The sequence below is a fragment of the Gastrolobium bilobum genome, unplaced genomic scaffold (assembly GCF_033153095.1).
Source record: "Gastrolobium bilobum isolate Gb01-03AN ecotype WA unplaced genomic scaffold, APGP_CSIRO_Gbil_v1 utg389826, whole genome shotgun sequence".
Classification (NCBI taxonomy): domain Eukaryota; kingdom Viridiplantae; phylum Streptophyta; class Magnoliopsida; order Fabales; family Fabaceae; genus Gastrolobium; species Gastrolobium bilobum.
In genome coordinates this window covers 47,226-53,225 of record NW_026898483.1, presented here as the reverse complement: position 1 = coordinate 53,225, position 6,000 = coordinate 47,226, and positions in this window count along the sequence as shown.

Below are 6,000 nucleotides of genomic sequence, written 5' to 3'. Positions count from 1 at the left end.
TCAGGACCTTAATACTTTCAAAATTATGTTAAGCTTAGTGCACGTTTATCGGCACTCTTACTTATATAGTTTTTGAAATCAAACAAAGGATACTCTCAATTAAATAATTCTTGGAAATTAGAAAATGTTGCTTATGTTGAATGGAAGGAGATTTAAATTAAGAGATTAATTTAACCTTCAAGCGCATTATAGGACCATTAATAAAATAATCATGTGAAGTCCCATCGAATAAGCATGATTGGATTTTATTAGATTGGACTTAAATATCTATGGGAGGAGATTTAAATTAAGAAATTAATTTAACCTCCAGGCGCATTGTGGGCCTATCAATAAAATAATCATGTGAGGCCCCATCGGATTAGCATAATTGGATTTTATTGGGCCTTAATAATTTCAAAATTTTAATAAAGTATTGTACGGCCCATCGTCGATAATACTAAGTTATTAAAGATAATTTTGAAATTAAACAATGAATTCGACTGGGCTTATGAAAATTCTCAAACAAAAATGTTGAATGGGTGAAGGTTTTAAAAATTAATTAATTTTAAAACCTGCGGGCTCCATTTGTGGGTTTATTAGTGAAATGGTTATCGCTGAAGCCCCATCGGATAAGGATAATCAGATTTCACTAGATTAAATCTTAATAATTTCAAAATTTTAGTAAAGTATTGTACGGCCCATCGTCGGCAATGCTTAGACACTAAGGATAATTTTCAAATTAAACAATGGTTAATTACATTCAACTTTGGTAAAATTGTTAACCCTCCCATCGAGGCTCTGGCAATGGCACTGAAGGCCCAAATAACAATTTTGGTTTTTACAAGTGACTTGCCCATCGTAAGCCTTGTAAAGATAAACTGAAGGATTGTTAACAATAAACAAGAGTAGTTATGAGAATCTACTTGCACTTCGTTTGTTTATTGCATTATTTGTTTGTAATATTGTGCTTTATATGTTTTTCAGAAAATATCTTAGAAATGATTTTGAGTCAAAAACCTCTAGATGGTACCGACTATGAATAAGTGAAAAGCAATTTTTTTGATATTGTTCTAAAACATGGAAGCTAAATTTTGTTCTGACAATGCGAGGGCCATAGCAACCTGCAGAGGATGCGTCTTAGGAAACTAAGACGCATTTCTCAGATTAGGAAAGGGCAAATATGGTAGTTCGCTGCTATATTATTGTCAGTCTTTCCACATACTTGCATAAGCAAGTGTACATGATTAAGAGTGGAGTAGAAATGCTTCAGACTCTTAATGACATGTTTGCTGCGTCTAGCAGCTCTGCTAGACAGAATGCAGTCGGTGCAGGTTTTGCTAAGAGTCTTGTTAAATCCAAAGGGAAACCCAAGGGTGGTAACAAGAACAAAATGACTTGGTTATCAGTTGTCAAACCAGTTGCTATGAAGAAGCCGCAAGACAAGTTCTTCAAGTGCAGACTGAAGGGATACTGAAAGAAAAATTGCCCAGAGGTGATGAAAAGAACCAGACATGGGCATATCTAGGCCTGATCAGTGAATGAATTATTGATTCAGGAATCACTGATTATGTTTGTTACTCTTTGTAGTAGTTCAAACATGGCATGCCTGTCAGCAATGGACATAGATATTTTAAGCTTGAAAATGGGAACTTGTGTCTGCATTTGCAGTAGGACAAGTTATTTATAAGACTATGGTTTTGGGTGACTGTTTATTTGTTTCAGATTTCCAGAGGAATTCAATTTTTGTTAGTTGTTTTGGTTAAAACATGGGTTGACAATGCAATTGATTCCTCAGTTACATTTCGAAGTTCATCTTCGTCTTGTTTGTTCTGGTACATTGTTTAAATAGTCTTTATTACCTATGTCCTATAACCTTAAATTTGTTATGTTGAATGGAAGGATGATGAACAAGAAATTTCACCAAAGAAATAAAAGTTTCAAATGAAACATAACTTTGGCCTTTGTGATTGAGTCATATTATCTCAAGTAGGAAACATGTTTTAGTTAAAAGAATGACTGAAAGTTCAAGAATCTTTTAACTAACAGCTACATGTTAGTCCTATTTGGAAGGTAAAATGGCCAAGCAATCCTACAAGGGCCAAAAAGGTTTGCGCAACTATTCAACTAGAATTGGTACATACTAAAGTATGTGGACCACTTAGCGTTCAGACCAGAAGAGGTGATGAGTACTTCATTATATGAATGTTTACTTTGGATTTGGACAGATGAACCAAGTGCGCCATAAGTCTAAAGCTTTTGGAAATTTCCAAGAGTTTTAGTCTGAGGCAGAAAAGCATGTAGGTGTTCAAATCAAAAACACTTTGGTCTGACGAAAGTGTTGGCTACCTGTCTGGTAAGTTCAGGTCTTACCTGATTTAAGAGGGGATAGTTTTTGTAACTGTCAACTCTAAGAACGCATTAGTTGAATGAAGTTGCAGTATGCAAAAATCAAACATTTCTAGACTTGGTGAAGATCATGTTCAGTTATTCATCTTTGTCAATGTTGTTCAAGGGAGATGCCTAAGAGAAGGAAATGTATCTTCTTAACTTGATTCCGTCAAAGTTTGTTGTAAAGACACCTAAAGAATTATGGAAAGGGTGCAAGCCCAGATCAAACCATATTCGAATTTAGGGTGCTACGACACACGTCCTACAACAGCAGTCAAATGAGATGGAATCTTGTATGGAAGTGTGCATATCTTTTGGCTACCCTAAGAGAACTAGGGATGATTTCTTATTTAGTCTTAAGGACAAGATAATCTAAGTGAGCACTCACATGATTTTCTTAAAGGAGGACTAGATAAGAAATTATAAGCTCTTAAGTTAGGTTATTCTTGATGAGATTTATCTCAGATCAAGAATTTCCAGAATCTCTAGAAGCTTCATCCATTGTTCCCTTGATTGTTCAAGAGGGGATAGATATATCTCTAAGTGAACAAACAAGAGAACCATGATTGGAAATTCAACATGATAATATATAAGTGAAACTAGTAGAAATATTAGTATCACATGTAAAAGAACAATATCAAGGATAAGCGGATCCTCAAGAAATTGAAGATCCACCATTTGACCCACTCGTTGTTTTACCTATAAATACACAAAGTCTAGTGCAGTACATTCGTAGTGGGAGAGAACCTTGTTAACTCTCAAGTTGTCTCTTGTTGAGTGATATTGATCCTACTAGTTACGATAATGCACTAGAAGATGTTGTTGATCAAGTGTTGCTCAGGCTATGAACAATGAGATGAAATACTTGTATTTCAACTCCGTTCGGTCCTAGTAAAGACACCAAGAGGGGTAAAACCCACAAGGTGCATGTGGACATAAAAGGCAAAGAGAGGATGACAGAAAGGTGAAAACCTTCAAAGCTAGCTTGGAGGCATTTTTTGCCAGACGTCATGCTTGAGTCTATCCAGATTCTCTTAGTTGCTATAAGTCTCAATTATGAGATTTCATTTTGGGAGTTGGATGTCAGGATATCTACATACAACAACCAAAAGGGTTTGTAGCAAATGAGTAGGAACACACGGTATGCAAGTTGTGAAAGTCTATTTCATAGACTTAAGCAAGCATCCAGGTCTTGAAACATCAGTTTTGATTAGGTTATCAAAATTTTGATTTTGAGATAACCTTGATGAATGATGTGTATTTGTATGTAAAGGATACAACGGAAGACAGTAGCTTTTCTAGTACTTTATGTAGATGATATGCTCCTTATTAGAAACAATGTGGAGGTAATATCAAGCATAAAGAGTTGGCTAAGTTAGTGTTTTGGTATGGAAGTACCGGGGAAGCCAATTATATTCTTGGTATAAAACTCTTATGAAGCCGGAAGAATAAGTTGTTGGCATCACCTCTGGCTACTTACATTGACAAAACCCAAAATTCAACATGAGAATTCTAAGAGAAGAATTATAATTCTCAGATGTGGAATTCATCTTCCTAAGGAGTGACCAAAGACTTCTAAGAAGGAAGAATGCATGAGCAAGATATCTTATGCTTTGGCAAAGGTAGACTCACACATATCATGTTGGGCGTTAAACCAGACATCTGTCACGCAGTGGGAGTAGTGAGATAGTACCATTTTGAACCTAGAGGAATACTAGATTATTGTTAAGCATGTACTCAAGTATCTTTGGAGAATGAGAGATTATATGCTGGTATATTCTAGTGGGAGTCTTGAAAAGCTGAGTTTTCAAAAATTCAGTTATTTCAAGTGGATATTGACTCAAGAAAATCAACCTCGAGCTATGAGTTTTTCACTAAACTCAGATAGCATTAGAGGTGGATCTTGCAGACCCAGTTACTAAGAGTTTGCCTGAACTTGTGTTCGAGAGGCATGTTACTTCTTTGGGTTTAGGAGGATCCCAGACTTGCATTAAGCAAGTGGGAGTTATTGGTTTCATTGTGCTCTTGGAGTAAGACAATGAAACAATAAAATAATTTTCTGAATTTCATAAATAAGGTTTTATTTATTTATTTTGCGCACTATTTACAAACATAAAGGTCCGGATCAAATTGTGGAGTATATGATCATATGGATACGTTCATAGAGGACATGATCATAGGTTCTCACAATTGATGAATGGATTCACAGCTGTTAAATAAAGTTGGGCACTTTATTTAGGCTGCAATATTTTATGAAATGGTTTTGTCTGAATCATTGTAAAATATTGGTGTGAATTAACATTCACATTGAAAGGATCAAGGAGAGATTTGATTAAGGTTGTTCTTTCTGTCATAAGGAATCAAATTTCCAGTTAACTATAGCTATGTGATTGCTCTTAATCCTGAGTTTATTATAAATAGGTAATCAAATAGTTTTCATTCTTTGATTTACCAACGGGTGAGGTTCGATCTATTGACGGCCAATAACTCGGTATTTTGGGAGTGAGATTATTTGATTATCAGTATTTATGAGATAAACAACAAGGAATTTATAGGAAATGTCCCCTTGATATATTTCGGTACTTGGATATTAAAGACACTGGCCAGTGCATGTAATCCATTAGAGAAATTATCAAAGTCAAGGGAATAAATAATTGATTGGGTTACAGAAAACTAATCAATGAATTATAGACATTCTATAAAGGGGCAATGCATATTAATGTTATAAAGGTCATTAATCTTGGAGTTCACGTTCGGGCTTTTAGTGGAGTAGCACCGAATTAGATAATCTTGTAAAGATTATCAGGAGCCTTGATCAATGACAAATGGTAGGTCCCCAGGCTAGCTCGAGACAAGGGATGGGGTATATTATCAGATGATGATAGCTTATGGGCTACATGGTCTTGGGTTTACGAACTCAAGTTTGTATCTTAAAGAGCAAGTGGGAGATTGTTGGATATATGCTCTTTTGGTCACTAAAGTCCTATTGGGCTTCAGTGAAACTTGAGCCCATGAGGCTTAGGGTTAAGTTATGTCTAAGACCTAAGCGTATATATTCATAGTTTTCTCCTCTTGTGCCTCCAAGGTGATCAGATCATCAGAAACAAACCTAAGAGGCAGACGTTCATCATCTGAACGGTTGCCCACACAACCATCTCATCCTCCTCGAGAGATAGTCTGGAAGATCTACCACAGTCTAGCTTCAAGGAGGTTGTTCGTGCTGCGGCGCTAAGGTGAGCTGTTCGTGAAGAGGAATCCTACAAGGGAAGATTCTACACGACACCTGCGCACCGAGAGGTAATTGTGTAACAAGGATGATTCGGTAAGCATACCAATGTACTAGGTCCTAAACCGCTTCCGCATAAATCAAAGATTTCCTACAGAAGTAAAGTAGTTGAGATGAACGCGACCTGATTTGAATATAATCTAACTGCAATAAAAAAAGTATTAGATAAACTTAATATGAATTTATTTAAATAAACATATTAATGTTTTGAGTATAAATTATACTTAATGGTGGTGCATTTTATTTTTAATAAAAATATATGTTCGATAACAATCGAAAAAATTAAATCATATAATTATTGAAAATATTATTTGAAAATAATTTTTTTTATTTTCTAAAAATGATAT